This window comes from Lepus europaeus, chromosome 10 (assembly GCF_033115175.1).
Source record: "Lepus europaeus isolate LE1 chromosome 10, mLepTim1.pri, whole genome shotgun sequence".
NCBI classification, from domain to species: Eukaryota; Metazoa; Chordata; class Mammalia; order Lagomorpha; family Leporidae; genus Lepus; species Lepus europaeus.
In genome coordinates, this window is record NC_084836.1 from 86,998,823 (window position 1) to 87,008,376 (window position 9,554).

The window sequence follows — 9,554 nt, forward strand, 5'->3', positions numbered from 1 at the left end:
TGTCTATTAAATGATACACATTTAATTATCCAGAATATTGAGCACGACTACCTCTGTGAAATGAGGATTGAACTTCTACCTCTTAAGTCTTCACAGGTGAATACGAAAGACTTGCCTGACTGTTCCTATAAGCCAATCAGAAACCTTAAGTACTTCAAAGCAAAAAGGATAAGTAAAACTTTTGCCTTTGTCTCCTTAAGGCAAACATACTGTACCTGCCTTCCTTGATTATCTCTGGGAACTGTTATTGATGATAAAGCTACCTACTGATTTCTTCTATTATTCTCTATATAAACGAGATTTTTTTTCCTTCTTTCACTTTTCTTTTGTTAGTAGCTTTTTAAAAAGGAAGGCATGGTTTTTGTTTTTTGTTTTTTGTTTTTTGTTTCTGGCTTTAAGGACTTTGGTGATGTTGCTAGTGCAATGTAATAAGAAAGGTAAAAGATTTACACGGAGGAAAAACTCCTAAGAAAAACATTTCTCCTTGTCCCTGGGCCTTATCATACAAGCTTTCAATTGCTAATTTCGAATTGGAGAGCTGGTCTGGTTGCTTAGAAACATGTTAGTGTCATGAAGCAGGAGCTTTTAAACAGGACACTCTACTTCTGTCGTGGAGGGTGGAACTTCTGCCCTCACAGAAAGATGGGCAACAGACTCCGCCCTAAGATGGCGGCCCCCATGGCCCACCACATGCTACATGCCTGATTAATAGAGCGATATATACATTAAGCTCTATAATAGGCACAGTAGCTCTGAGATGTCAGATTATTGGTTATATCAGTTATATCAGAGATATAACTGGGCCGAAAGCTTAGCCCTATTTACCTCCTGTCTCCCCAGGTTACAAAGCACTTTAACTATGGGTAGTTCTACATCTGCTCATTTGGAGACTCCCTGTAAGATCTACACTTATTAATTGGAAGACCCTTCAACTAGATGGGATTAAGGAATTATAATTAATACAATGTATCCATGTAAAATGCTTAAGAATAATTAAGCTCGTGAAGAACTGTTTTTATTTCCTCAGGTCCTAGAGAGAGAATGTTGAGCTATATAGCTCTACATGCATTCTTATGGACTTCTAAGTGTATAGTTTAAACTTGCTATGGGATCGCAAATCCCCTTGGGGTAGATGGTAATGCTAACATCTTAAGTTTTAAAGCAATCATATACCTGGGATTAAGTGTTAGAGTGATCATGTCAATAGGATTAAGTGTTTATTACTACTACTAATAAAGTTAAAGAGGAGTAAATGCTCCAACATGGGAAGGAGTCCATACAGCAGACTCATAGAATGGCAATCGCCTTAAGTAACACTCAGTGACCTAAAGATCAGCCCTAAAGGCATTCTGGTCTGGCTGGAAAGCCCACAAAAGCATTTCAGGCGTGGAAAGCCAGGCAGGACACTTGTGCAGAAAATGTCTCTACGTGGAGAATCTCCCTGGGTGTGACCCCAGTGGAAAAGAGTGGCCATCAAAGAAGGATGGACTTTTCTCCAGAGGGAGGAGAAAACTTCCACTTTGCTTATGGCCTTGTCTGAATACTGAGGGAGTTTGTGGAGCTCGGAAGGCTTCCATGGCCTAGGCAGCTCATGTCAAGAGCCTCAGGTCATCACTGACGTCACACGTAAGAGTGTTAATTGTTAAATTAACAACAGGAGTCACTGTGTACTAACTTCCCATGTAGGACCTTTGTTCTCAAAAGAGCTACAGTAGTAACTTTAACGGAAAAACTTAATCCCAAAGATTTGCTTTGCTCTATGGTGTGATATTATGCATCGTAAGTTCTAGTTATGTCTAGTTATGTTTAAGTGTCAGACTCCTTTGCCTGTGTTTTTAGATATTTATTTAAGGTTTAGTAAGTGCCTCAAATGGGAAACCTTGCATACATGTCTCTCTGTGAAATTCCTATCTTGTATGTGTTAACATAGGGTCAGATATTTAAAGACAGCCGAGGAGATTTCTGGGAATGGCAAAGTTCTATGGACTTTGGGTTCCAAGATTTGGATTCCAGGCTTTTGTGTATAGCTTTAAAGACGCCCTGAGACAGAGTCCGTATTGAAAAGGGTAGTTGCAAAAGTTGTTCCAGAGAACTAAAGAGCTTCTAAATAAAAGCTCCAGTATTGGGAATTGCTGATGACAGGATTCTATGGAACTTGGATTCCAGGATTTGGATTCCGAACTTTTGTATATAGCTTTAAAGAGGCCCTGATGCAGACTCTGTACTGAAAAGGGTCGCTACAAGAGTTATGGATTCCAGGATCTGGATTCTAAGCCTTGTGTTTGCTTAAAAGCCTCTGAAATAGACACTGTGCTGGACAGGGGAGCTGCAAAGGTGTTTCAAGGAATCAAGGAGTTTTTAACAAAAACTCCAACATTAGAAATTCCTGAGCAAGCCATTCATAAGATCCTCTTCAGATCAGTTTCAGCTTAGATAAAAGGGACCTGACTAGGTGCTAGTGAACATGACTACTTCTGTGAAATTAGGACTAAACTTCTACCTCTTAAGTCTTCACAGGTGAATGCGGAAGACATTTCTGACTGTTCCTATAAGCCAATCAGAAACCTTAGAACTTGACTTCTGGGAGTACCTGACTACCCAGGAACATAGACCTTGGCAATGATCCAGACTGCTCCAACCCACAAAGCAAATTTGTTAGACAGGATAGACAGAGACTTATAGACACTGGATAGGCAGGGCCTGCACTACACCCCTCATGAGCAGGAAGCAGTTATGGCCATCATCTCCCATTAGGATTAAGGGGATGGAGTCTCTGAGGGGGGAATGAACTAGGCAGGTGTACAATAGTAGGTCAGACCTACGAGATGAGACCCTGGAAAATCCAGATGCTGAATGGTTTATATATATATATATACAGATTACAGATATGCTTTCCTTGTGTTACATGCACACGCAGCAATCTGGAAAGAGAGAGGCTTACTGACCCCTGTTAAATATGGAAAAGAGATACTGGCTCTACTTCAGACAGTACTGGAGCCTGTAGAAGTGGCCGTCATCCACTGCAAGGGACATCAGAAGGGAGATAATTATGTTAACCAGGGAAATGCGTTAGCAGATAGAGCAGTTACACAAGAAAGTTTGGAAATGGCCCTATTATGTCAATCTGTGGAAGTAGCTAAGGAATCTCACTATACGGAGCCTGAAAATGAATGGGCCCAACAGTGAGGCTATACTAAAAATGCAAATGGATAGTGGATGCTAAATCACAGAATTATGCTACCAATGGCCACTTAATGGAAAATTACACAACTCTACCCACTTGGGAAGAGATGCCTTAGTACAACTGGTCTCCCGAGCTTTTGGAGGAAAGGGACCAAATATGGTCATAAAGGAAGTGACTCGCTCTTGGCCACTATGTTTACAGAATAACCCTCACCACATCAGGCCACTTCCCCTGTTGACTCCTGTGCAGAGGCGGGAACATAAACAGCTGAAGATTGGCAGGTTGATTTTAACAATATGCCCCCAACAAGCAATTATAGGCACCTTCTAGTCTTTTTTTTGGACAAGCAGAGTGGACAGTGAGAGGGAGAGAGACAGAGAGAAAGGTCTTCCTTTGCCATTGGTTCACCCTCCAATGGCCGCTGCAGACGGTGCACTGCGGCCGGCGCACCGCGCTGATCCGAAGGCAGGAGCCAGTTGCTTCTCCTGGTCTCCCATGCGGGTGCAGGGCCCAAACACTTGGGCCATCCTCCACTGTACTCCTGGGCCATAGCAGAGAGCTGGCCTGGAAGAGGGGCAACCAGGACAGAATCTGGCGCCCCGACCAGGACTAGAACTTGCTGGCGCTGCAAGGCGGAGGATTAGCCTATTGAGCCGCAGCGCCAGCTACCTTCTAGTCTTTATTGTTACTTTTACAGGATGGACAGAGGCCTTTCCAACCCGAACGGAGAAAGCACACGAGGTGTTTAAAGCCTTGTTGAAAGACATTGTGCCACGTTTTGGACTCCCACAGTCACTCCAGAGTGACAATGGACCTTCATTTATATCTAAAATAACCCAGCAGAACCCAGCAGCTTCTGAGAATAATGATGACCATGCAGGAGACACTGAGGATAGCAGTGACTGAAATATCCAGCTCGTGAAGTGAACTCATTAGATGAGATAGGCAGAGACTTCCAGACTGAGAACAGGCGGGGTCTGCGCCCCTAATCAGTAGGAAGCAGCTACAGAAGATGGTGACTCGATGCCCATCAACATCCCCTTAAGATTAAGGTCTGGATTTGAAGTAGGCAGGCATACAGGTTGGAGTTGATCGGATTTGTGAACTGGAAGACCACGCCCCTATGTGACCTCATGCTCCTACCTGATGCTTTTGCCACGCCCTTGTGTGGCCTCATTCCCCTACCTGGCCGTACCGGGGTGCCCACCAGCCAATCAGGTTAATTGACCACTCCCCTTTGGGGTGGGTTAAAAGCCTGGGGCACAGTGTGCCCGGCCTGCTCTTTTTCCCTGGTGTCTTGCTAGGAAGGGGCTTGCTGTAGCCCCACGCCTCCAGGGCGCATGGCCTTCGGGCCATGTGCTCTAGGCTTCCTGGCCTAGATGCTCTTCCACGGGGCTGGTTCCTGGTGCTCGGTATGAACCCCCATTCACTTCTCTCTCTTAAATAAAGCTCTCACTCTCCTTATGCATCTTTCTCACTAAATAAAAGCTTAAAACGTACCATTGTTCTTCGTTTATCTGTGCCGGTATTTAGAATTCTTCTCTAAATATTAGGCAAGAACCCTCTTGGGCTTATTAATATCGGGGATTTAGTAATAAGCCCGTGGTGAAATCCCAAGGCACCCCAAATTCCGGTGGTACATGTGGCACCCCGGATAGCACTTCTAGGGAACTTTAAGGGGCCACATTTTAGCATAGATTTTAGGGGGTCTTGTCCGATTTCAATACAGACGAAGAGGTACATGGGGTGATGTCTGGAAGGGTCTCAAAAACAGAGTGTATGTCCCTGTGGAATGGAGGTGAAACATCCTCGCAGCATGTGGATATGTTCACCATCCCAGAGGCCCTCTGAACCTCCTCTTTCAGGGACTTTTATCCAGGTTCATCACAGATGTATAATCAATTATTAACTTACTCTCCAGCCCCTCCCTTTCCTGGAAGATTAAGGGGTGGGGTTAAAAGTTCCAAGCTCCCAATCATGGCTTCCCATTTTAAAGCTCTCCAGAAACCCATCAAGAGTCACCTCATCATAACAAAAGATGTTTTATCACCCAAATTCCATGGGATTTGGAACCAGATCTGGGACCAAAGACCAAAAACATAGACACTCATAGCTCCTTTAAGAAATTATGTAGGGCCGGTGCTGCAGCTCAATAGGCTAATCCTCCGCCTGCGGCGCCAGCACACCAGGTTCTAGTCCGGGTCGGGGCGCCGGATTCTGTCCCGGTTGCTCCTCTTCCAGTCCAGCTCTCTGCTGTGGCCCAAGAAGGCAGTGGAGGATGGCCCAAGTCCTTGGGCCCTGCACCCGCATGGGAGACCAGGAGAAGCAACTGGCTCCTGGCTGCGGATCAGCATGGTACGCCGAGCGCACTGGCCCCCGCAGCCATTGGAGGGTGAACGAACGGCAAAGGAAAACCTTTCTCTCTGTCGCTCTCTCTCTCACTGTCCACTCTGCCTGTCCAAAAAAAAAAATTATGTGTTTAGTTCTGTGTCAGGAACCAGAGATGATGACCAAATAGGTATTTCTTATTACACAGAAGTATCATATGAAGTGATGTAGTGATTTTTTTAAAGATTTATTTATTTATTTGAAAGAGCTACACAGAGAGAGGAGAGGCAGAGAGAGGTCTTCCACCCAATGGTTCACTCCTCAATTGGTCGCAACGGGCGGAGCTGCGCTGATCCGAAGCCAGGAGTCAGGAGCTTCCTCCGGGTCTCCCACATCTGTGCAGGGGCCCAAGGACTTGGGCCATCTTCCACTGCTTTCCCAGGCCATAGCAGAGAGCTGGATTGGAAGAGGAGCAGCTGGGACTAGAACCGGCGCCCTAATGGGATGCCGGTGCTTCAGGCCAGGGCATTAACCCGCTGTGCCACAGCGCCGGGCCCATGATGTGGTAATTTTTTTAAAAAAGATTTATGTATTTATTTAGAAGGCAGAGGTGGTGGTGGGGAGATCTTCCATCCACTGGTTCACTCACCAAATGGCTGCATGAGCCAGGGCTGGGCCAGGCCACAGTCAGGAATTCAGAACTCCGTTTTCTGCTGCCTTCCCAGGTACATTAGCAGGGAGTTGGACAAGAAGTGGAGCAGCCAGAACTCAAAATAGCACTCATGGAATGCCGGCATTGCAGGCAGTGACTTAACACAGCTGTGCCACAACACTGGCCCCCAGATATAATAATTTAAAATAATCATCTACACAATCAGAATAAACGGAAACATGTATCTTGTGTTTGAATAAGATGCCAAAATTCAGAGATGATGATTTTTGCTAAATTAGTCTTTAAGGGTAATAAGGTAGCTATGGCTTGGATGTAGTTTTTTCCCCAGGCTTCATGTGCTGGAGGCTTGGTCCCCTGTGTGGTTGTGTTTAAAGGTGGTGGAACTTTTGAGAGGTAGGGCTTAGTGGAAGTGAATTTGATCATGGGGACATCACCATCAGAAGAGACAAAGGCAGCTGTTATCATAAGGCCCCTAGTTAGTTCTTGTGATAATGAGTTGTCATATTTGTATTTTGAATTTTTAAAAATATTTATTTATTTATTTGAAAGGCAGATTTAGAGAGAGAGATCTTCCATCTGCTAGTTCACTTCCCAAATTGCTGCAGCTGAGTCGAGCCGAAGCCAGGAGCCCGGAACTCCATCCAGGTCTCCCACATGAGTGTCAGAGATCTAAGTACTTGGGCCACCTTTTGCTGCTTTCCTAGGCACATTAGCAGGGAATTGGATTGGAAGTTGAACAGCCAGGTGCTCATATGGGATGCTGGCATTGCAGGCAGCAGCTTAACCTGCTGCACCACTACACTGGCCCCAAGTGAGTTGATATAACAAAAGTTTGCCTGGTCCCTGAATCTTTCTCCTTCTGTCTTGCCACATGATCATTCTCATATGCGCTGCTGATGCCATCTGTCCTAAGAACCTCACCAGAACTGAGCAGATGCGGGTACCATGCTCTTGGACTTCTAGAACTGTGAGCTAAATAAATCTCTTTGTGAGAAATTATCCAGCCTCAGGTACATTGTTAAAGCAACAGAAAACAGATTGAGACAATATTCTCAATATATTAAATATATCAACAGAATTTTTTTTAGACTATGCCAGCTGCTTCCAAAATTCATAAGGAAAAATAAACATGAATAGCAAAAAAAAAATTCTGTAAAAAGAGAAATAGCTACACTAGTCAATAAAATATGAAGCTATGATAACTAAGCATTTGAGTTACAGAATATATCGTCCAGGGGTCAGTGTGGTGATATAGCAGGTTGAGCTGCTGCCTATAACACTGACGTATCATATATTAGAATGCCAATTCTAGTCCTGGCTACTCTGCTTCTGATCAAGCTTTTTGCTAATGTACCTGGGAAGGCAGTGGAAGATGGTCCAAGTACCTGGGGCCTTGCCATCCATGTGGGGGACCAGGATGGAGTTCTTGGTTCCTTCCCTCAGCCTGGCCAGCCCTGCCTGCTGTCTTGACCATTTGGGGAGTGAACCAGTGGATAGATCTCTTCCTCTCTGTCTCTTCCTCTTTCTCTGCCTTTAAAATAAATAAATATATACATACAAACATACATAAAAACTCTTAAAAAATATAGCATCCAGAAATAACCCAAAACATAAAGTAAAACTGCACTGCAAATCAACAGAGAAATGGTAGGTTATTAAAAATTGCAGTACAGAGTAACCCCCACTGGAAAAAATAAATCCAAGTTATTACTTTACAACTTATATTAATTCTAGACATGCAATGGCTTAAATATAGTAGTGAACTATAAAAGTATTAGAGGAAACGTGTAGACTTTTCATTTGGTTGTTTGTTTTCCAATCTGGGATACAAAAGCCTTTTTTTGACATGGGGGATAAGCACTCACAGCTCATCTAGACACAAGTTCTATGGTGTTAGGAAAGTAGTGAACTGTCTTCCTGATATGCTGCCTATCAGGACACAAAGAGGCAGCAGGCAGAGGGCTGAGAACCCAGGACTTGTTAGGGAAGTAGCATCCTCAGCAAATGAAACCAGCAGAAGCACAAGTTTGATTTTCAGCCTGTAATTCTTAATTAGCTCTGGGCTGGTGGTTCCCAGAAGGGTTATTAGCACAAGGTCTTCTAGAAATTTTTCAAAAGAGCAGTGACAACCTTCTGTTTCTGGCTTCTCTTTGTACTGTTTTTTTTTTTTTTTTTCCCTACATTAGTACACATAAAAGCCATTAAAAGGAGGAAACTAAATTAGTAAGCTACTAGGTACCTACTAAAAACAAACTGCCCCTAACAGGTCTGAAAAACATTCAAGAGAAAACAGCTACTGAGGTCTGTCTGAGGAGTGTCCAGACAGAGCTACCAATCTTTTCCAACAGGTCAACTTGACTCGGGTGTGAAACCATGGGCAATAAAGGATTCTTCATTCCTTGCTTAATAACCCTTAGCTGTCTAACATACTAATAGCCCATAATAGTCATCTGCCTGCTTGTTGCATATAACTTGCTATCCCATAATAGTTTTCTTAGATAAAACAACAACAAAATTGCTGACCTGTCCTTATAGGGTCCCTTAAAAAATCAGACAGAACTGACTGCAGCTGGGGTTCCTTCCTTATTATACCCTTAGCACCTAGAATGGTGCCAGGGATAAAGTGGTGCTTGCTGGATTGGGTGGGATGAATGAAAAAAATGGACAAAAATGGACTTGCTGATATCACCCCTTCCACCACACACAGGGCATGTAATCTCTCCCCTGAAGAAAGGTTCTTGGTCAGACCTACCTGGAACTATTCAGTTGAGGGCTTATGTTACCCTACACCACTGGAATGAAGTCAAGGACCTGTCTTATTTATTGGAGGATCATCATGCCTTATTTTGCACAATGCTTTTCACATGGGGGACTCTTTCAAAGTACTTTGGGTTGCAACAAAATGCACAATGTCAGCTTCACCTCGGTCACTGGTTGGGCAGTGAAGGCAGAAATTAGGTCCATCCCATCTCCAGGTGCCCAGTGCCTTGTCCACAGTAGGTGCTTAATAAATACCCAGTGATAAACTTGTCCATACCCACTTTTATTCATTCTCAACCCATTGTGACACACCTTCCCTCTCTAATATAAGCCTATTACAAATTGTCCAAGGACATATAAGTGCTTTTATAACCAACATAGCAGAATTACTTTAAAATTCTCAACTGCCACAGAAGGGTAGGTAAAATGGTCTCTGGGATTCACATGTAAGATTTCTCAGAGAACTCTTACACCAAATTAGGGCCAACACAAAAATCCCTATACCACATTTAATCAGAATTTTTTTTTTTCCTACATTAGTACACATAAAAGGTGGGAGGTAAGCAATATTTTATTTATTTATTTATTTGTTTTTTACTTCTTAGTATA